The sequence below is a fragment of the Dermacentor silvarum genome, chromosome 1 (genome assembly GCF_013339745.2).
Source record: "Dermacentor silvarum isolate Dsil-2018 chromosome 1, BIME_Dsil_1.4, whole genome shotgun sequence".
NCBI classification, from domain to species: Eukaryota; Metazoa; Arthropoda; class Arachnida; order Ixodida; family Ixodidae; genus Dermacentor; species Dermacentor silvarum.
The window spans coordinates 354,590,421-354,612,484 of NC_051154.1; the positions used below are offsets into that span (position 1 = coordinate 354,590,421).

The 22,064-nt window shown below is 48.2% G+C and overlaps 12 non-coding genes across 12 annotated transcripts; all 12 read right to left on the minus strand.

Moving 5' to 3' along the window:
* Positions 1-1,966: 1,966 nt before the first annotated feature.
* Positions 1,967-2,038, minus strand: Trnac-gca (transfer RNA cysteine (anticodon GCA)). Its single transcript has one exon. It is a non-coding gene; the product is annotated as a tRNA-Cys (tRNA).
* A 74-nt stretch (positions 2,039-2,112) lies between these two features.
* Trnac-gca (transfer RNA cysteine (anticodon GCA)) lies at positions 2,113-2,184 on the minus strand. Its single transcript has one exon. It is a non-coding gene; the product is annotated as a tRNA-Cys (tRNA).
* A 76-nt stretch (positions 2,185-2,260) lies between these two features.
* Trnac-gca (transfer RNA cysteine (anticodon GCA)) lies at positions 2,261-2,332 on the minus strand. Its single transcript has one exon. It is a non-coding gene; the product is annotated as a tRNA-Cys (tRNA).
* A 75-nt stretch (positions 2,333-2,407) lies between these two features.
* Trnac-gca (transfer RNA cysteine (anticodon GCA)) lies at positions 2,408-2,479 on the minus strand. Its single transcript has one exon. It is a non-coding gene; the product is annotated as a tRNA-Cys (tRNA).
* A 6,111-nt stretch (positions 2,480-8,590) lies between these two features.
* Trnac-gca (transfer RNA cysteine (anticodon GCA)) lies at positions 8,591-8,662 on the minus strand. Its single transcript has one exon. It is a non-coding gene; the product is annotated as a tRNA-Cys (tRNA).
* Positions 8,663-8,738: 76 nt separating this feature from the next.
* Positions 8,739-8,810, minus strand: Trnac-gca (transfer RNA cysteine (anticodon GCA)). Its single transcript has one exon. It is a non-coding gene; the product is annotated as a tRNA-Cys (tRNA).
* A 75-nt stretch (positions 8,811-8,885) lies between these two features.
* On the minus strand, positions 8,886-8,957 carry Trnac-gca (transfer RNA cysteine (anticodon GCA)). Its single transcript has one exon. It is a non-coding gene; the product is annotated as a tRNA-Cys (tRNA).
* A 73-nt stretch (positions 8,958-9,030) lies between these two features.
* On the minus strand, positions 9,031-9,105 carry Trnac-gca (transfer RNA cysteine (anticodon GCA)). The gene has a single exon. It is a non-coding gene; the product is annotated as a tRNA-Cys (tRNA).
* Positions 9,106-14,048: 4,943 nt separating this feature from the next.
* Trnas-gcu (transfer RNA serine (anticodon GCU)) lies at positions 14,049-14,120 on the minus strand. Its single transcript has one exon. It is a non-coding gene; the product is annotated as a tRNA-Ser (tRNA).
* Positions 14,121-14,195: 75 nt separating this feature from the next.
* Positions 14,196-14,267, minus strand: Trnac-gca (transfer RNA cysteine (anticodon GCA)). Its single transcript has one exon. It is a non-coding gene; the product is annotated as a tRNA-Cys (tRNA).
* A 71-nt stretch (positions 14,268-14,338) lies between these two features.
* Positions 14,339-14,410, minus strand: Trnac-gca (transfer RNA cysteine (anticodon GCA)). Its single transcript has one exon. It is a non-coding gene; the product is annotated as a tRNA-Cys (tRNA).
* A 73-nt stretch (positions 14,411-14,483) lies between these two features.
* Trnac-gca (transfer RNA cysteine (anticodon GCA)) lies at positions 14,484-14,557 on the minus strand. Its single transcript has one exon. It is a non-coding gene; the product is annotated as a tRNA-Cys (tRNA).
* Between the last annotated feature and the right edge of the window lie 7,507 nt (positions 14,558-22,064).

The following is a 22,064-nucleotide window of genomic DNA, read 5'->3' on the forward strand; positions in this document are numbered from 1 at the left end:
TTATTTGTCTCTCGCACATCAAGTACTGCTTCAGCCGTTCAAAAAACACGTCTCGTTCATTTTCGGCATTAGGGGCATATACGCAGATTATTCGCCAACCAGAATCTGACATTGAAAAATCGGCTATAACAAATCTACCACTCTGGCACACGAACACATTCTCAACAACTATTCCAAAACTATTTCTAATGAAAATAGCACATCCACCTGATGTGCCGAATGCGTGAGCAACACAAACATCGTACCTAGCTCGGAAAGGCAGCACCATGCGGTCAGTTTGTTCCTCGCTATCTATTTTTGTTTCTTGCACTGCAACTACGTCTAAGTCGTTCTCCAAGAAAAGGCGACTCAGCTGGTACTGCTTCTTTCTAGCATTTAAACCTCGGACATTGATAGTCGCAATGCGTAGTGCTGTGCTCGAATTTATCGTCATAGATTAAAATATGTACGCCATGGTGCATACCTCTCGAGCAAAGGCACAACAAAACATCCGCGGCTCATTAGCGACAAGCCAACCTGTTCCCGACGTCTGCGCTCCTCGAGCTTCGGCTTGGGTCGCGTTGCCGAAGGCTCCACTCACTACCCTTTTTTGATCGTTCATGAGCATCGTCATAGTCCCAAAGAAGCCGCTGGGCGCCAGAGCTCGCGGCTACGTTGGCGGTTTCAGCACCGCTTTTCTGTCTGGTGGAATGTTGGGCTTTGGCTTCAATGATGAACGCCGAGTCACCACCGTTTTCGTTGGCGGTTCCCCAGCGCCAGCGACGTCTTGTCCGTCCGAGTCGTCTGTTGCAGCTTCGCGTCCTCGTTTGCTGACTGCGTCTCTGCTGTCTTCCTCCGTGACGTCCATGCTACTCGTGAACTGACTAGCTGGCTCTGTTGAAGGTTCGCCCTCTTCAGTGCCTACACTGATTTTTGCAGGCACGTCCCTTACGTCGGTCTCTTCTACAGTGCACCGGTCTCCTTGCTTTCCATTATCTTGTGGATACAAGGGCGTGTCTATGGGTCGTATCTCCTTTTGGTTCACTTGTCGCGACGTTCCTGCAGCTTCTTCCGCGTCAGCTTCGTCCATGACGAGCTCTGTGACGTCCGTTTTTCCCAATGGGCTGGTTACGCTTGCGTATGTCTTCACACACGAGCTCTCGTCGTGGCCAAAACGGCGGCACCGTGCGCAGCGAGGGACACGGCAGTCTCGCCGTATATGCCCCGTGGTGTGACACCGCAAACACACTGGTGCTCTTCCCGGAGCAATTAGCAGCGCCAATTCCCCACCGACACGAAGCTGGTGTGGGAGGTCATCGACCTTGACGCCTGCATGAAGCTTGATGCTCACCGTCCGCGTGGTCGTGGTTTTCTCCTGGATGCCATACACTCGCCACTTTTCTTTCGCGACGTCCGTTACAGTGCCGAACATTGCAAGTGCAGCGCGTACATCTTCATCGGGAACGTTGAACAACAGCCCATGCAACTTCAGGCGCAGGTCTTGATTCGTCGGGTCTACCACTATACAGCGGCGACCTTTCACTTTCATTTCACCTATAGCCAGGGCTTTCTTGACGCCTTCAGCGTTCTTGAAGGTGACGGCCCACACATGGCTCATCTGATACGCCCCTAAGGCTATCACCTCAGGGAGCAGTGCCAGATGGTCCAACGTATCCCGGAATTCTTCAACTCGATAAGGCCTTGCACGCACGTCAGCATGTAAAAATATGGTATTCAAAACTGTACGACCTGTGGGCAAAGTCGGTAGGATGACCTCGTAATCCTCATGTTCAGCTGGAGTATTCCTGTTACCGCGGCTGTTCATGGCCGCAAACACCGCCCCATCGGAGCACATGATAACCACGTCCGTAGGCTTTCGCGGCCGGAAGTGGAATCCACTGAGCTATGCCCCCGACAACTGAGATGCAGAGAAGGCGCGTGCCTATTAGCTTCAGACACAAAAATATTGCAAATAAAAAAATGATGAAGGGGGCACCCGGGTTTGAACCGAGGACCTCTCGATCTGCAGTCGAATGCTCTACCACTGAGCTATGCCCCCGACAACTGAGATGCAGCGAAGGCGCGTTCCTATGAGCTTCAGACACAAAAATATTGCAAATAAAAAAATGATGAAGGGGGCACCCGGGTTTGAACCGAGGACCTCTCGATCTGCAGTCGAATGCTCTACCACTGAGCTATGCCCCCGACAACTGAGATGCAGCGAAGGCGCGTTCCTATGCGCTTCAGACACAAAAATATTGCAAATAAAGAAAAATGATGAAGGGGGCACCCGGGTTTGAACCGGGGACCTCTCGATCTGCAGTCGAATGCTCTACCACTGAGCTATGCCCCCGACAACTGAGATGCAGCGAAGGCGCGTTCCTATGCGCTTCAGACACAAAAATATTGCAAATAAAAAAAATGATGAAGGGGGCACCCGGGTTTGAACCGGGGACCTCTCGATCTGCAGTCGAATGCTCTACCACTGAGCTATGCCCCTTTTTTTTTCTTTATTTCCATAACAACATACAACACGGAACCCAACATAAAAAATGCTAAAAGCGCCAACCAATAGCTTGTTGACGCGGCACGACTAAAAGGGCTTTAATGACACTAGGTCATTAAGTACGGGAAACCATGTTGGCTGTTCATCTTTTGATTGGTACACAATACGCATATAGGCAATACTTTCAATGAAGTTTTCCCTTACCGTTCTTACAACAGGTTCTGCATGTTTGAATGCCATTCTGGTTTTCCAGATACTATGCAGGCTTAATACCATGAACATGTCATATGGTACGCCCTCATCATTGTTTACTGGAAGAAAATGAATCCCATATGGTGTGAGGGGCAAATCCTTTTTCAGCGTTCTCTGGAGAATGTCCCAATGAAATATAGAATCATAACAGTCCAGGAATATATGGATTACTGTTTCAGGCTTCCGGCATAAAAGGCAATCAGCTGACAATGGAACAAAAAAACCCTTTTCCTGCAGCCAAGGTTTGACTGGGAGCGTACCACTATGGAGTAGAAAAAAGAAAGTTTTCACAGACGGTCGAACCGGCATTCTTTTAACTCTTTTTAAAACGTCCTTACCCGCACTGACAAAAAACATGTTTCGATAAAGAGGCACTGGAAGCATGACGTCACGTAGATCTTTATACAGTTGTTTCTTTGATACGAAGGTGAGATAATCTAACGAGAAACGTACTTTAAGAATTTTGAAAGCGCTTACAACTTCGCGTAGATACCCGCACAAACTACTTCCTGTAACCCCACACGAAGACACAATAAACTCAGGAATGGCGCTGTGCAATCTCACTTGAAGCACTGCACGCAAAAAAGGGTCGTGCTGGTCCCGCAAAAATATAAATCTTGAGACAATCTGCCTCAGAAAAAGATGGGCTAAGCCAAGCCCTCCCCTTTTCAGGGAGTGAAACAAGTTTAGTCGGCTCGTGCGCTCCCATGTTGAATTCCATACAAATACTGCAAGGATCCTGTGAAATTTTTGCACACTAGCTCATGAAATAGCAATCACCTGCAACACATACCAAATTCGTGCAACAAGGAACGTATTGCAAATCGTTGACCTAGTAAATATGGATAAATTTTTTCCTCCCCATTTGGTGGTTTTCGTGCGCACCCGTTCAATCTCTTCTTTCCAATATTCTGAAGGATCATCATACCAGTTTAAAGGTGCTCCTAGATATTTTTGGGGCGAGACTGTCCACTGTAGGTTTTCAAAGACATTGGGCTTCTCATCCCAGCTTCCATGCCAGAAACCTTTACACTTCTCCCAGTTAACAACGCTTCCAGACATTTTGCAAAACGTTCGAGCTTGTTGAACAGTTTCGCTAACACTTTCCTTGTCCCCACAAAAGACGGCAACATCATCTGCATACGAGAGAATTTTCACTTCACTCGTCATTAAGCGGAATCCCCTTATTTTGTCACTGTGTATCACTTTTAAGCAAAAAGGCTCCAAGTAAATTGCGAAGAGAAGTGACGAAGCCGGACATCCTTGCTTTATACTTCTACAAATTTTAATTTCCCCAGAGAGCTGTTTGTTTACTATCAAGTTCGTGCTACACTCTTCATAACATAGTTTCAATCCTTCTAGTATAATGTTGCCAACATTCACATGCTCTAGAATAGAGAAAAGCACACTGTGTACAACACGATCGAAGGCCTTCTCCAAGTCAAGTTGCATCATTGCCACTCTGCCTTCCCATGCATCGCAACACTCAAGAATACTTCTTGCCACATGTATATTATTCAGTATCGACCGGCCTCTTATGCCACATGTTTGATGTGGGCCTACTATTGATGTCATCACTGACTGCAACCTTCTTGCTAACACTTTCATAAATATTTTGTAGTCGACATTTAACAAACTTATGGGGCGGTACGATCTTACTGAGAGAAGCTTTAAAGGGTCGTTGGTTTTCGGAATCAGGACGGTATGGGTTTTCCGGAAAGATGGTGGCATATATTTTACTTCATAAGCCTCCGCAAGAACATGGTGTAAAACGACTGCTAGTTCATGCTTAAATGCCTTATAGAAAGCCGCGCCTAGGCCATCAGGTCCTGGCGCTTTTCCAGGTTTCAATTCATCAATTGCTCTTTCGATGTCACTGAAGGTAATGGGTTCCTCAAGAACGGTTTTTACGTCCTCATCTAGCCTCGGCATTAAAGGCAGATATTCCATGTCAAAACCAGCTTCCACTAGTCCTTTGCAGCTCAACAACTCTCGGTAGTGTTCGGTGAAGGCACGCTGTATTGTATCACTATCGCTACTACGTACGTCACCATATTCAATTTCTTTTATTTCATTTTGTGACGCGTATCTTTTCTCTTCGGTCAAAGCCCTTCTTGTGGGCGTTTCCCCCAGCCACAAATGCTCTGCGCGCGCACGTATGACTGACCCTTTATATCTCTCGACATCAAGGATTTCAAGCTCATTTTTTACGTTCCTTATCTCATTTGACAACTCGCCTGGCTGTGCGCATTTTATCGACAACATTTTGTTCAGCTTACTTCGGAGTTAATTTTCCTTTCTTTTTTCATTATAGCGTAATATAGAGGCCCTTTCAATGGCTGTTATTTTAAAGTCCTGTTTAAATTCTTCCCACATCGTTATGAACCCTCCGGATTCACAAGCAAGCATCTCTCGTAAACGAACGTTTACAAACTCGAGAAAGGTTGCATCGTCCAGAAGCTTGACATTGAATTTCCATAAGTCCCAATTGAAAGATCGGTTTTCTTTTCTTTTGCCAAGGGAGAACATAACGAGACTATGGTCACTGAAAGATACGTGGCTCACATCATAGCCACTGCACAACGGAACCAGTCTCGCTGATACATATGCTCGATCTAATCGAGCGTGACTGCCCCTTTGGAAATGCGTAAACACAGTCTGCATTCCACCGCGAAACATAGCACCAACATCCTCTAATTCATGCTCTTGGACTGCTGCGAGCAAAAAAAGCGCACTGTGATCACGAACTAGCGAGTAGCTATTGCGGTCTTCAGTAAAACAAACACAGTTGAAATCTCCCAGCAAGATGACATAGCGCTCAGATTTCATATACACTTCTAGATTTTCAAAGAAGTCGCGGCGTTCTCTTTCATTATTTGGGGCGTATATGCAAATTGCCCGCCATTCAGCATCCCAGAGCGAGAAATCACACACGATCATTCGACCTTCATGACAAACAAGTACAGATTGCACAACAGTTTCTAAAGATTTCCGCAATAGCAAAACGCAGCCACCGGAATTACCGACAGCGTGAGAAACGCAAGCATTGTATCGAGCTCTAAATGGTTCGAGCATTCGATCCGTTCGTTCTTCACTTTCAATTTTTGTTTCCTGTAGAGCGACTATGTCCAAATCATTGTCGTGCAATAACCGGCTGACCTGGTACTGCCGCCTTCTGGCCCCGAGGCCTCGGACATTAAGCGTACCAATGCGTAGTGCTATTTTTGATTTTGAATCAAAAAGGCAGACTTCTCAACTATAGCCCTGAAGCAATTGTCTCTGCTTGTCATCAACGAGTATTATTTTGACCGCATACACATTTATACGGACGGTTCCACCATTTCCAACAGCTCTTCCGGAGCAGTAGTTATTCCATCGGACGCCGTCACTTTGCAATTTAAATACTCGCACAACACCACGTCTACAACCGCAGAACTTGCGGCTCTTCAAGGTGCACTCAATTACGTGCTCCAGCAGCCTCCAAATCGTTGGGCCATTTTCAGTGATTCTAAAGCAGCTCTACAATCTCTGCAGTTTTCCCTACGACAAGCGTTACACGAGCAGCTAGTGCACGAAATTAGGTACGCTCACCATCACGCTCTCGAAGAAGGACACGATATTGTATTTCAATGGTTACCGGGCCATTGCGGAATTGTTGGCAACGACAGCGCAGATGAAGCAGCACGCTCGGCTCATCACAAACATCAGCTGGTTCCTATACCTCTCTCAAGAACGGATGCTGCACGTCAACTTCAATCGATTGCTCGCCATATGACACTTCTGCGATGGAATTCACCGGGCTTCACCAGCTCACGTTTGCATTCTCTTGACCCTAACTTGCGACTTCGCCTACCACCTGGACTCTCCCGTCGTGAAACAACTTTACTGTGTCGCATGTGGTTGGGTGTCGCATTTACCAACGCCTATTCGTTCCTAATAGGGATGGCCAACAGTGCGGCGTGCAATTTGTGCGGGTGCGACGAGACTCTCGAGCACCTTCTGTGTCACTGTCCATCTTTTGACACTCAACGACGTATTCTCCAAGCTAAACTCAACCTGTTAGACAACAGAACGTTCTCGGAAGAAAAGATTCTTGGGCCATGGCCTATGCATTCTTGCATGCTAAAGGCCACAAAAGCCCTTCTGCAGTTCGTGAAGAGTACTGGATTGTACGAACGCCTGTGACAGCGGAGATTCTTCTCTGACTGTCTCTGCGAATGACTGACTCCAATTTTTTTTTTTCTCTCTCTTTATCTATTCTTCCCCTTTCCCCCTCCCCATGTGTAGGGTAGCCAACCGGGCACGTCCTTGGTTAACCTCCCTACCTTTCCCTCTTCGTTTTTTCTCTCTCTCTTGATTTTGAATCCATCCTTGTTTTGTTGTTTATTCCGAAAGAGAGAACTGGGCCTCTAGGTTAACTAAATCCTTGCATTTTGCCGATTCGCAGTAGTGCGAGAACCTTTCATAATAACAAAAAACAAAGACGGCCACACTTTACCAATGTAGAGAGTCCGTCCCTCACCTTGCACAACAGCATTGCTCGACGACGCCCTCGTTATTACGGGGGCGCCTTCGTTACCGTCGGATGGGAATCCGGCGGAACGTTAGGCTTTGGTTTAAAGGATGAACGGCGGTACGGAATGTCTTTTCTGGGTGGCTCCTGCACCTTCTCACTGGAACCGTCGTCGCCGTCGGAGACTTGCCCGTGGGGCCGCTTCGCAGACGAGCTGCTTGCGACGTCCATGTCTTCTTCGTCATTACCCGGTGAGGGCGGAGCGGTGTCAGGGGCGTCTTTGCCCACGCACGTTGGGGTGGCCGTTTCCTGCTGTACACATGGCACATCACCATTTTCACTTTGAACACTTTTCACATTCTCTCCTTCGGAAGTTTCAACTGCTGGAGATATAGGCTCGCTGACCTTGTCTCCCTCTGCCTCCGCCGCGTCCACCTCGTCCATGATGTGCTCTGCGGGGTCCTCCCGGCTCCTTTGGCTGGCCACGCTCGCGTAGGTCTTAGCGCACTGGCTATCATCATGTCCGAAGCGCCGACACAGCTTGCACCTTGGGACGCGGCAATCTCGGCGAATATGCCCTGTTCGCTGGCACCGCAGACAAAGCGGCGGCCTTCCAGGTACAACAACAAGGGCCATAATGCCAGACACTCGTAGCTGGTGTGGCAGGTCGTCCAAAGTAAGGCCAGCCTTTAGTTGCAGACTAACCGTCCGTGTTGAAGAGCCTTTATCGCCGAGTCCTGGTACACGCCAATGCTCTCTGCAAACATCCGTCACCTTCCCATACGGTGCGAGAGCGGTGCGCACGTCTTCATCAGGCATGTGGTAAAGCAGCCAATAAAGCCTTAGGCGCACAGTATGGGTGCTCGGATCTATCACGAGGCAGCGGTGATTCTTGACAGTCAGGTCGGTGACTGCGAGCAACTTTTTCATTCCTTCCGCATTCTTGAAGGTCACCGCCCATACGTGATTCATCTGAAACGCCCCCAAGGCAACCACCTCGGGAAGCAATTCCAGACGATTCAAAGTGTCTCGGAAGTCCTCAGCTCGAAAAGGCCTGGCTTTCACGCAGCCGTGAAGGAATAAAGTATTTAAAACAGAAGAACCTGATGGCAGTTGAGGCAAAATAATGTCATAGTCTTTAGACTCCTGGGCATCTGTCCTGTTTCCGCGGCCCTGCTGGGCCGCATTCGCTGCTCCAAAGGAGCTCGACATTACACGACCGTACACTACGGTGGCCGAAAGTGGAAATACTGAGCTATGCCCCCGACAACTGAGATGCAGCGAAGGCGCGTTCCTATGCGCTTCAGACACAAAAATATTGCAAATAAAAAAAATGATGAAGGGGGCACCCGGGTTTGAACCGGGGACCTCTCGATCTGCAGTCGAATGCTCTACCACTGAGCTATGCCCCCGACAACTGAGATGCAGCGAAGGCGCGTTCCTATGCGCTTCAGACACAAAAATATTGCAAATAAAGAAAAATGATGAAGGGGGCACCCGGGTTTGAACCGGGGACCTCTCGATCTGCAGTCGAATGCTCTACGACTGAGCTATGCCCCCGACAACTGAGATGCAGCGAAGGCGCGTTCCTATGCGCTTCAGACACAAAAATATTGCAAATAAAAAAAATGATGAAGGGGGCACCCGGGTTTGAACCGGGGACCTCTCGATCTGCAGTCGAATGCTCTACCACTGAGCTATGCCCCCGACAACTGAGATGCAGCGAAGGCGCGTTCCTATGCGCTTCAGACACAAAAATATTGCAAATAAAAAAAAATGATGAAGGGGGCACCCGGGTTTGAACCGGGGACCTCTCGATCTGCAGTCGAATGCTCTACCACTGAGCTATGCCCTTTTTTTATTATTTATTGCCGGTCTTTGACAATGTACAGAACAAAATCTCAAAAAGCACAACTACAAAGCATATTGGAAAACATGAAAGCCATCAGTCCAACATGGACTGGCGTTGTCGAATTAAAATTCTTTTAATGCTGTCAGAGGTTCTATCCTCGACAGCCAATCGGGTACACATTCTTGTGTTTTCTTTATTTCAATGAACCGAGACATACTGTCTCGAAAATAAATACGAGCCGGCCTAGCGTCTGGGTCGCAATGGTACCCAGCCATCCGTGCCCGCCATAAACAGTGGAGGCCATGGAGCATGATTAAATCGTATGGTACCCCGTCCTCATTCTTTATCGCTAGGTACCTGATCCCTTGCGGATTCAACGGAAACTCCTTCTTGATTGTCCGTTTTAGGACGTCCCAGAAGTAGACCCCTTCCCAGCAATGCAAGAACACATGATCTACTGTTTCAGGTTGCTTGCAAATCAAGCAGTGTGAGCCCCATGGTACAAGGAAGCCACGTTCTTCCATGAATGTCTTCACTGACAGTGTTCCTGTGTGTAGCTTAAAAAAGAATGTTTTAACGCCAGTAGGCACCTCCATTCTTTTCACCCGTTTCAGAACATCCTGTCCTGTTCCTCCACTGTATACAGCTCTGTACAATGGCACTGGAAATGCAATGTCGCATACATCTTTATATAATGTCTTTCTTTTCACGTCAGAAAGATAATCGAAAGAAAAACGCACAGAAAGAAAGCGCACACTATCGACTACTTCTTTAAGATAGCCGAGAATCGCCCCTGGCATACTATTAGTACTAATAATGAGTGCCGGCAAGGCGTCTCTTAACCTGAGCTGTAATACCGTACGCAGAAATGGATCACGCACATCTCGAAAAAACAAAAATCTATTGACAAGTTGTCGTACAAAAAGATGCGCCAAGCCCAGCCCCCCTTCCTTCACCAGTCTGAACAGGTTTGTTCGGCTACATCTTTCCCAGCTAGATTCCCAGATAAAAACGGCGAACACTCTATGCAACCTTTGTACATTTACCCTTGAACAAAACAACGTCTGCATGACGTACCACAACTTCGTAATGAAAAACATATTGCATACAGTTGCCTTTGCAAAAATGGACAGGTTGATGCCTTTCCACCTGTCTGCTTTCTCTCTTGTTTCTTTTATTTGGTTCGTCCAGTATTCCTCGCTGTGTTTGTAACTGTCCAAGGGAACACCCAGATACTTGGTAGGGGTTTTCACCCAGCTCACATTAGCAAAGTTGTCTGGGGCCGAAGACGACTCTCCGTGCCACAAACCGAGGGATTTACCCCAGTTCACTTTACTGCCCGTCACATCACAAAACTGTTTCGCAACGCGTATTGTTTCCGTTACACTTTCTCTGTTTGTACAACACACGGCGATATCATCTGCATATGCCAGGAGCTTGACTTCTGTGGCTGCCAAGCTATAACCGCGTATATGAGCACTCTCTATTATCGCCAAACACATCGTTTCTATGTAAATAGCAAACAAAAGAGGACTGAGGGGGCAGCCTTGACGCACAGAACGCATGACGTTAATGGGGGCCCCCAATGATTTATTCACAATTAAGCGTGTTGTGCAGTTCTGATACGCCAACGCCACTCCCTCAGTGATAATGGCACCCAAATTAACGTGTTCCAGAATGGCAAACAAAATATCATGAGACACACAGTCAAACGCTTTCTCGAGGTCAAGCTGGAGCACTGCGACGCCGTCGTAAGTGATGTCACAGCACTCGAGCACGCACCGCATCGTGTGAATATTCGAAAAAATTGACCTCCCTTTGATCCCACACGTTTGGTGGTCTGCAACTATTTCTTTGATGACGCTTTAAAGTCTGGCTGCCAAAACCTTCATGAAAATCTTATAGTCGACATTGGTTAAAGATATCGGCCTATAAGATGTCACGAGCCTAAGTTTCTCTGCTTTGTCACTCTTAGGTATCAAGATGGTATGCGCTTTACCAAAAGAAGGCGACAAAGCTTTGTTCACATACGCAGCGTTAAACAGTTCTGTTAACAGGGGCGACAGTTCTTTCTTGAAGGCTTTATAAAAACACGCGCTCAGACCATCAGGTCCGGGTGATTTGCCATTGTTCAAATCATGTATTGCTTTTTCGACTTCGTGTTCTCTTATACTGCCTTCTAATAGGTCCTTCGTGTCGTCACTTAATCGCGGCATGCGACTGAGAAAGACCCTTTTGAACTCATCTACATTGGCTTCTTGATATGCAAACAGTGACTGGTAATACTCTAAAAACGCTCGGCCTATGCTCTTATTATCGTCGACGATCGAGTGTACCATTCCACGAGATCTTATCGACATGATTACGTCGACCATGAGCTTTTTCAAGTCCAAGCGCCCTTTTGGTGGGCGTCTCCCCCGCGACTAATGCGTTTGCTCTTGCACGCACAATCGCCCCTTGATAGCGTTCTTTGTCCAACTGTTCGATTTTTTCTTTGATGGTTCGCATATCTTGCTTACACGCCCCTGGCTCTTCGCACTCCAGCGCTATCAGCTGATTAAGTATATTTCGTAAATCTCGTTCTTTCATTTCCCTCTCAAACTTTAAGCAGCTCGATCTTTCTATTGCTTTCATTTTTACCTTCTGTTTGAACCCTTCCCATTTCTCTGCTATTGTTTCAATACATTCATCGCTTACTTCCATAACAGCCTCATGAATTGCGTCTACAAATGGCGCGTCTTTTAGTAGTAAGGCATTCATTTTCCATTGGTCCCAGTTAAAAGATTGACTCTTCTTCTTCATTCCTATGGTACACATCACCAAGCAGTGATCTGAGAACGACACAGGTGCAACATAATAACTGTGGCACTTTGGAATCATGTCCTGTGACATGTACAAGCGGTCTAACCGCGCATGGCTACTGCCTTGAAATCGCGTAAACATCACTTCCCGCTCCCCCTCAAGTCTCTCACATACATCGTCTAGTTCACTTTCGCTAATCAGCCTAGACAATATATGACTGCTTTTATCGCGGATACCAGCATTATTGGATCTATCTCGAGCACTCAAAACACAGTTGAAATCCCCTAATAAAAGCATGCACTTTTCACTGCTAATAAACTGAAAAAGTTTCGAAAAAAATAAAGCACGCTCTTCTACACCATTTGGCGCATATATGCATATAACTCGAAATTGAACTTCACAAAAAACAAAATCGCAAAATACGATCCTTCCGGATTGACACGAAAACACACTTTGTACTACAAGGTTTGGCAACTTCTTAACAAACAGGACGCATCCGGCGGACGTCCCTACCGCGTGGCTCACGACCGCATAATATCTAGTCGTGAAACGCCGCACCATGCTCCCGGTCTCCTCCTCCCCGTCTACCTTGGTCTCCTGGACAGCTAAAACATCTATGTCGTGGTCAGTGACCAACCGTAGGACTTGATTTTGCCTACGGCTAGCCGCCAAGCCTCTCACGTTTAGTGTGGCAATACTCAGTGTTGGTTCAGGAGCCATGCTGTACTAAAGAATGAGGTAGGCCCGGAGCATGGTGCTTACCTTTCACGACTAGCCTTCGGCTAGCCGCCTCCGGAGCCGCCCGGCTTCCCGGCGTTGTTGATGGTGTGCTGCGCTTTGTCCCCAGGCCTTCTTTCGGGCGGAACATTCGGTTTGGGTTTGAAACCCGCACGCCTCCCAAGAGGCGCTTTCGTCGGCGGCCCGTCCCCGGTGCTGGATGCTGCGTTGTCCTGGTCTCCGGCGTCGTCTCGGGGGCGCTTGAAGGTTGCACCGAGACTAGCAGCCCGATCCCCGTCGTTGGCAGCCTCGCTCTGTTCCATTTCTGATTCATCGTCATCGCTTTCGCCTTCACTTGCACCTTCATTTGCAAGGACAGCTTCCGTGTCGACCCGTGCCGGCCCAGTCACTTGCTCAGCAGCTTCGACCACCTTGGCTTCAGCGCCCTCCGGCACTGTCACGGTACTTGTCTTCGCTGGCGGCACATGGTCTCCGGCTCCCTTAGCGGCGTCTTCAGCCTCGACTGCGTCCATCAGCTGTTCGGCTGCCGCTTCACTCACTGCTGGGCCTGTAGCTGTAGCGTAGATCTTCACGCAGTCGGCTTCGACGTGCCCAAAACGTCTGCAACGGGAGCAGCGCGGCACCTTACACTCTCGCCGGACGTGCCCAGTGCCCTGGCAGCGCAAGCACTGCATAGGCCGCCCGGGAACGACCACCAAAGCGAGCTCTCCGCCGACGCGGACCTGATGAGGAAGGTATTCTACTTTGAGACCGCTCTTGAGCTTGAGCAGCACGGTCCTGGTGGTTGACCTCTTGTCCCCCATGCCTTGGACGCGCCACCTCTCCCGGCTTACCTCCTCCACCTTCCCGAAAGCCGCGAACGCCGTCCGGATGTCCTCGTCGGCCACGCCGTACAGTAGCCAGTGCAGCCTAAGCTTCACCTGCTGGTCCTGCGGGTCGACGATGACGCACCGTCGTCCCTTCACCTGCAGTTCCTTCAGTGCCACCAGTCGTTTTGTGGCGGTCGCATCCTTGAAGGTTACCGCCCAGACGTGGTTAATCTGGTACGCCCCTATGCATAGCACCTCAGGCATCAAGCCTGTCGGCAGCAGGGCGTCCCTGAAATCCTCCACCTTGTAGGGTCTGGCACGCACATCACCGTGCAAAAACACGGTATTAATCGTCACTCGTCCTTGGGGCAGTTGAGGCAGAATAAACGGGTATTCGTTATCGTTGTCATTGGTCCTGTTACCGCGGCCAAAAGTGACCGCTGTCGCTGCCCTTGAAGAGGCCATGATCCCACGAACCGTCACGCTCGGTGGCCGGAAGCAGAATGACTGAGCTATGCCCCCGACAACTGAGATGCCGAGAAGGCGCGTACCTATTAGCTTGAGACACAAAAATATTGCAAATAAAAAAAATGATGAAGGGGGCACCGGTGTTTGAACCTGGGATCTCTCGATCAGCAGTCGAATGCTCTACCACTGAGCTATGCCCCCGACAACTGAGATGCAGAGAAGGCGCGTGCCTATTAGCTTCAGACACAAAAAATATTGCAAATAAAAAACTGATCAAAGGGCCACCCGGGTTTGAACCGGGGACCTCTCAATCTGCAGTCGAATGCTGTACCACTGAGCTATGCCCCCGACAACAGAGATGCAGCGAAGGCGCGTTCCTATGAGCTTCAGACACAAAAATATTGCAAATAAAAAAATGAAGGGGGCACCCGGGTTTGAACCGAGGACCTCTCGATCTGCAGTCGAATGCTCTACCACTGAGCTATGCCCCCGACAACTGAGATGCAGCGAAGGCGCGTTCCTATGAGCTTCAGACACAAAAATATTGCAAATAAAAAAATTGATCAAGGGGGCACACGGGTTTGAACCGGGGACCTCTCGATCTGCAGTCGAATGCTCTACCACTGAGCTATGCCCTTTTTTTTTTCTTTATTGCCGGTTTTTCAACAACACAAAACGTAGCACACATCACAAATGAGACGTCAAAACAAGGTTAGAAGAAAGGTTGTTATCGTAATGCACATGATGCCGTCGGTCACGTGGTGACCGGCGATGTCATTTAAAATTCTTTTTGTGTAGCCAAGGGTTCCACGCTGGCAATCCAGGGGGAAACGCATTCTTTTGTTTTTTCCACTTCTATTAAACGAGCATTGCTCTCCCGAAAGTACAGCCTTGCCGGTCTTCTATCTGGTTCACAGTAGAAGCCAGACATTCGTGAGCGCCATATACTGTGCAGGCCAGTCAACAAAATCAGATCAAAAGGTACTCCTTCTTCGTTGTCTATTGCAAGGTACCTGATGCCGCGCGTATCTAGCGCGAATTCTTTTTTCATTGTCCGCTGCAGCACATCCCAAAAAAAACCCTCCCAACAGTGAAGAAAAACGTGATCGATGGTTTCCGGTTGTTTGCAAATAATACAGTGAGAACCCCAGGGCATATAAAATCCACGCTCCTCAAGGAAAGTTCTTACTGGAAGCGTCCCGGTATGCAGTTTGAAAAAGAAAGATTTCACGCTTGGCGCTACTTGCATTCTTTTAACTCTTTTCAGGACGTTCTGTCCTTGACCTGCACTGTATATGGCTCTGTACAAGGGAATCGGCAACACTATGTCACATATGTCTTTATACATCTTTCTCTTTGTAACAGAATACAAATAATCATTAGAAAAACGAACGCATAGAAATCGCACACTTGCTACTACTTCCTTAAGGTAACCTCGTACCGAACCACTCAAGACATGGGTGCTTATAACATAGTCGGGTAACAGTCGCCCTAATCTTGCCTGGCACACAGTTTGTAGGAATGGGTCGCTTACCTCGCGAAAAAAGAAAAACCTGTTCACTAACTGTTTCAGAAAGTGATGTGCCAGTCCAAGCCCCCCACACTTTACTCTCCGAAACAAATTTGTGCGACTGCACCTTTCCCAGGTAGATCCCCACACAAAGATCGCAAAAACCCTATGCAATTTCTGAACATTTACCCTAGAACAATACATAACTTGCATCACATACCACAGTTTGGCCACAAAAAACGTGTTACACACGGTAGCCCTCGCAAACATGGAGAGATAATTAGCCCTCCAAGCATTCGCCTTTTCACGTAAGAGATCTGCTTGTTGCTGCCAGTAGTCATTATTATTCTTGTAGGACTCAGGTGGCACACCCAGGTACTTCACAGGCATTTTCTGCCACACGACGTTGGCAAAAATGTCCGGGGTCGATGGCCACACTCCGTGCCAAAATCCCAGGCACTTTCCCCAGTTTACCCGACTTCCTGTAACGTCGCTGAAAACTTTGACAGCTCTAATGGACTCTTCGATGCTTTCATAATCGATAAAACACACTGCAACATCATCTGCATATGCGAGCAATTTCACCTCTGACGATTGTAAACGAAAACCGTTAATAGCATTATTTTCAAGTACTGACAGACATAACGTTTCAATGTAAATGCAGAACAAAAGTGGACTGATGGGGCAGCCCTGGCGAACGGAACGCTGGATTTTGATGGGGGCCCCCAATGCCTTGTTAATAATTAGTCTGGTAGAGCAATTCCGATACGCCAGAGCTACACCGTCCATGATGATGGACCCGACATTAATGTGTTCTAATATGGCAAACAAAACAACATGCGCTACACAATCAAATGCCTTCTCCAGATCCAACTGGAGTACGGCCACACTAGCTTCAAGGGAATCACAACACTCAAGAACGGACCGCATCTTATGAACATTTGTAGCTATAGTGCGACCCTTAATTCCACACGTTTGGTGCGGACCAACTATGTCTTTAATTACTGACTGAAGCCTAGCTGCTAGAACTTTCATTAAAATCTTGTAGTCCACATTTGTGAGTGCTGTTGGTCTATATGATGTTACTTGCTTCAGCTTGTCCTCGTCCTCTGTCTTCGGAATCAGCACCGTGTGGGATTCACTGAACGACGGTGGTAAAACTTTACCATCGTACGCTTCATTAAAAAGTGCTACGAGTACTTCTGACAATTATTTTTTAAACCGCTTGTACCACGCAGCGCAAAGCCCATCAGGGCCAGGTGACTTGCCGGGATTCAAATTATCAATCGCGCGTTCCACTTCAAAAACAGTTATCGGCGCTTCTAATGCAGCTTTCGTTTCATCACTCAGTTGAGGCATGCGTGCTAAAAAAATCGTTTTAAAGCGTTCCAGGTCTAGCTGCCTATGTGCAAATAGATTCTCATAGTGCTGAAAGAACACACGTGCTATGCTATCGGTACCTGTAACTTCGAGACCGCCCGCTTCGATCACGTCAATCTGATTGCGCCGTGCGTGCGCCTTTTCCAGTCCAAGCGCCCGTTTTGTGGGTGTCTCCCCCACAGCAAAGGACTCGGCTCTTGCGCGAACAATCGCGCCGCGATAACGTTCCTCGTCATGCAGTTCAAGTTACTGTTTGATATTCCGTATATCACTTTTGAATGCTCCCGGCTCTTGGCACTCCAGTTCTGTCAACATTTCCCCCCAAGGTTGTTCTCAGTTCTTTCTTTCTTTTTTGCGTCATGATTTAGTGTGACGGTACGATCAATGGCTTTTATTTTAATCTGTTGTTTAAACTCTTCCCATCGTTCTGCAAGTTTACCCTCTCCGTTAAGAAGAGTTTTTGCGATGCATTCCAACACTGCTGCCACGAAACTTTCATCAGTGGTCAGTTTCGAATTCATTTTCCACAGGTCCCAAGAGAAGCTGCAACCTTTTGTCTTTCTTCCTATATCAGATTTAACCAAGCAATGGTCAGTGAAGGAAATGGGACAGACACTAACTGTTGCACATCGGTATTGCTGCAAGCGACACGTAAATGCGATCTAATCGCGCATGGCTGTTCCCTTGAAAGTGCGTGAAACGCACATCTCACGTCCCTATCATGCAGTCAGCCACGTCCTCTAATTCGCATTCAATAATTATCTCGGCCAAGATATCCCTACTTCTATCGCTTTTTTGACCTTTATTTGACCTATCTCGGGCACTCAGAACACAATTAAAATCACCTAATAATACCATATGTTTATCAACAGCCATATACTCCTTTAACTTGACAAAAAATTGCGCCCGTTCTTCTAACGCATTAGGAGCATAAATGCACACAACACACCATTCCAGTCCACTGAAAACAAAATTGCACAAAACTAATCTGCCAGATGGACAAGAAAAGAAGCCTTGCACTGCGAGACCCGGCAACTTCTTAATGAACAGTACACAACCAGCTGACGCCCCTATGGCGTGGCTCACTATTGCGTAATACCGCGACGTAAACCACTGCATCATGCTCCGGGTCTCCTCGTCACCATCCACTTTTGTCTCTTGCACTGCTAAAACGTCAAGGTCATGGTCCACCAGCAGCTTACACACTTGGCTTTGCTTTCGCTTGGCGGCCAGACCTCGAACGTTTAGCGTAGCCAGTCTAAGCGCCGGGTTGGGAGCCATGGCTGTCTAGTGAAAAAATTGGCCCGGAGCATGGTGCTTACCTTTAGCGTCTAGCACTCCGCCAGACACCTCCAGAGCCACCCGGTGGACCGGTACCACTGGAGAGCGATGGTGGCTTGTTCTCAGTCTTTTTTTCTGCGGTGATGATGTTGGGACGTGGCTTGTAGCTGCTGCGCCTGCCCCCAGATGTCCCAGAAGTCTTCGACGGCGGCCCGTCCTCGCTACTTCCTTGGTACGCTGCGTTGTCTGCAGCCTGTTCAAGAGGCCGTTTTGCCGAGGCTCCAACGTTGCTGCACGTTGCGTCATTCCTTGCCGACAGGTCTTCCCCTGTCTCCATTGACACGCTTGCTTCTGCTGAGCTGCTTGTGATTTCTTCCTTGGTCTTGTCGGCTGTATCTTTTACAGCTCCTTCGGTATCCTTGTTAACCACTAGGGCCCCCTCCTCGACAGCAGGTGCAAGCCCACCTTCTGCCACACTTAGGGTTGCCTGGTCTCCTGCCCCTTTTGCCGCTTCCTCGGCCTCGACCGCATCCATCACCAGCTGCGCGGCGTCGTCGCCCTCGGCCGGCCCGGTCGCAGAAGCGTACGTACGTATGCACTGGTCTTCCGAGTGACCAAACCTGCGGCATTGCGAGCACCGAGGGACCTTGCACTCCCGACGTACATGACCAGAGCCTTGGCAGCGCAAGCACTGCATTGGGCGGCCAGGCACGACAACAAGCGCCAGTTCACCAGCGACCCTGATTTGGTGTGGGATGTCTTCCAGCTTCACGCCGCTCTAGAGCTTGAGCAACACGGACCGGGTAGTCGTCCCCTTGTCGCTGATTCCTTGTAGCCTCCATCGCTCTCGGGTGAACTGAACGACCTTTCCAAAGGCCGCCAGCGCCGTTGTAACATCTTCATCAGCCACACCATGTATTAGCCAATGAAGACGCAGCCGTACCTGCTGGTCTTGGGGGTCAACCACGATGCAGAGCCGCCCCTTTACCTTGAGCTCCTTGACGTCCAGCAGCCGTTTCGTGGCGTCGGCGTTGTTCATGGTCACCGCCCAGGCAGGGAAACGACCGCACGACCAAGCCAATAGCCTGGCTACGCTACAGGCGGAAACGAGCCACCGCCCAAAACGCCAGGTATGAGGAGACCAACCCTGAAGCTGCGGCCGAACATTACGGACGATCCACAGCAGGCGGGTAAAACGCCTCCGTAATTTTGTACTGTCTGTAGCTTAGGCGGGTTGGGGGGTTGGTGAGTGCAATGGCCGTCATCCTGAGCACTATCCTTTTTTAGATACGTGTCAGGAACGGGGGCTCAAGTTGCATTTGAGTGTTTCTTAGAGAGGTCAAGTTGTGTTTCCTTTTTTGGCACTCGACGCGGTTGTCGGCGCGTCATTATGAACACGCGCCCTTGGGTAATTGATGCGCACCATTCTACCGTGTAGTCACGGCGGCTAATATTGAAGGAGCGCTACGTGTAGCCACGTTAAATGTACGAGGGCTCAGCGCAAGAAGGCAACAATGTCAGCTAAGTCGTCTACTATTAAATAACGACTTGCATCTTGTGGGAATTAAAGAAACTAAAATACAGAGCCAAGAGCTAACCGACAGAATGGTGTCCCATTTTCGCACTCACTTTGACGTTTGTGTTTCTCATGCAGTTGGTGGATCATGTGGTTGCGCTATATTCATTCGAAGAAACTTTGGAATTTGTGTGCAGTCAGTGTTTTCGTGTGAAACAGGGCGCCTTTTAGTGACTGATTTTTGTTTTGCGAAAAGGATTTTCGTGTCATTTGTGTCTACGCACCGAATAGTGAAATAGACCGACGATCCTTCTTTGAGCGTCTTGAAGCGTATGTAAACTGTCACAAGGTGGTAATAGTGCTGGGGGATTTTAACTGTGTATGCACTGCTGACGATCGTGCAAGATGTTCACACCTTCGCGATAAGAGTGCTGAACTGATAAATGCGGTGGTGCGCGATTATGGCTTGGAAGATATCGGTAGTGTCTTCGCCAGCGGTATTCACTCGCAGTTTACCCACTTCCAGTGTGATAGCCACGCTCGGCTAGATAGATTATATGTGTCAGCCGAATTGGTGCCCTTGTGTAGTGAACATGATGTGCAACCCATTGCATATAGCGATCACTGCTTGGTAACTGCCACCTTTGGGAAAAGACAGATCACACACACCTTTAACTGGGACCTCTGGAAATTGAACGCGCAGTTGTTGGATGACGATGGTTTCGTTGATGCTGTTGCGAAGGAACTAGAAAGCCTGATTTCAGTCCATCTAGCAAGATTCGCCATTAAATGGGAAGAAATTAAACAGAAAGTTAAGACAATGGCTATTGAAAGAAGCAGTGTCTTTCGGCATAACCTGATAAAGGCAGAAACAAACCTTCGCCAGCAACTGCAATTTTTCATCGGCATGGAAAGTGTCCAGCCTGGTGTGTATGTTAACGAAATAAAGGAAATGAAAACCTAACTTGAAAGGCTAGACTCTGAGAAGTACAAAGCAGCCGTTGTGCGATCAAGGTCTGAGAAGCTGTGGGCTGGAGAAGCGCCAACAAAACGAGCCCTCTCAGACGAGAAAAGGTACGCGTGTCGGAAGGAAATCCGCCAGCTAACTAAAGGCAATGATATCACGTCCCACCAAAACATCAAGCAAGGGATCGCCGATCACTTCAAAGCCTTCTTGAGTCAACCACGTGAACCTAAAGATGGCTACCAGATGGAATTCCTTTCATTGATGCCAAAGCTAGATGAAGAAGTTAAGACACGGCTTGAACATCCCACTACCCTGAGTGAGATAGAGTGCGCAATAGACGAGTCGGCCCCCGGTAAAGCATCTGGGCCTGATGACTTAAGGGCCACTTTCTATAAAACTTTTAAGTCTGCGCTGGCTCATGTCCTCCAACTAGTTATTAGCGAAGCGTACGAACGAAAAAGATTGCCCTTGTCTTTCACAACATCGCATATCGTACTAATCCCGAAGAGTGATGATGAAAGGAAACGCTGGTTGCCTTGCTCTGATCGCCCGATAATTCTAGCCAACGTTGACTACAAAATATTCACGAAAGTTTTAGCAAAACAACTGCAAAGTGTTATCAGAACATTGGCAGGGCCGCACCAGACTTGTGGCAATAAAGGCAGCAGTATTACAACAAATGTACACGTGGTTCGAAGTGTGCTAGAGTGTTGCGATGCGATTGGTGATTACGTCGCGATGATGCAGATCGATTTGGCAAAAGCCTTCGACCTCGTCTCGCACAAGGAGCTACTATGCATACCTTAACATACGAACGTTGGCACTGTCATAACGAAAGGCGTCACGATGGCGTACAAAGACTGCTCAACGCGAATCATTGTTAATGGGAGCTCACCGATAGCTTTCGTGTGCTCTCGTCAGTGCGTCAAGGATGCCTGTTTTCGCCCCTTCTGTTTGCTGCTTATCTTGAGCCACTCTGTTTGGCCATTAAAAACAAAGAACGCATAGCAGGCTATCGGCTACAGGAAGCACACGTTAAAATATTGGCGTATGCAGACGACATCGCGATTTCCTGCACAAATAAAGCCAGCATAAAAGAGGCAACTACTGTAGTTGAAAAGTTCTGCGATTCAGCTGGAGCCCAGATAAACTGGGATAAAAGTTATGGCTTCTGGCATCGGAGTTGGGAAGACACGCCGGAGACCTTTTCTCGATTGAATTGTTCAAGGTTACCAACACAGTATCTGGGGGTGCCTCTCGGAAGTTACCGTGAGCCCGAAGCGTACTGGCTCGACCAAGTTTCGAGAGCAAAGGAAAAGGCTGACGGTTGGAGAGGAAAGCAATTGTCAATGTTTTCTAGAACCACTGTTTGCAACTTTTTTTTTAGTTTCTAAGATATAGTATGTTATGAATGTGTTGTGTGCTGCGCGGGTAAGCGTACAAAAATTCATTGCATTTTCGCAACTTTCATTTGGGCCTCCACCTGGGAGA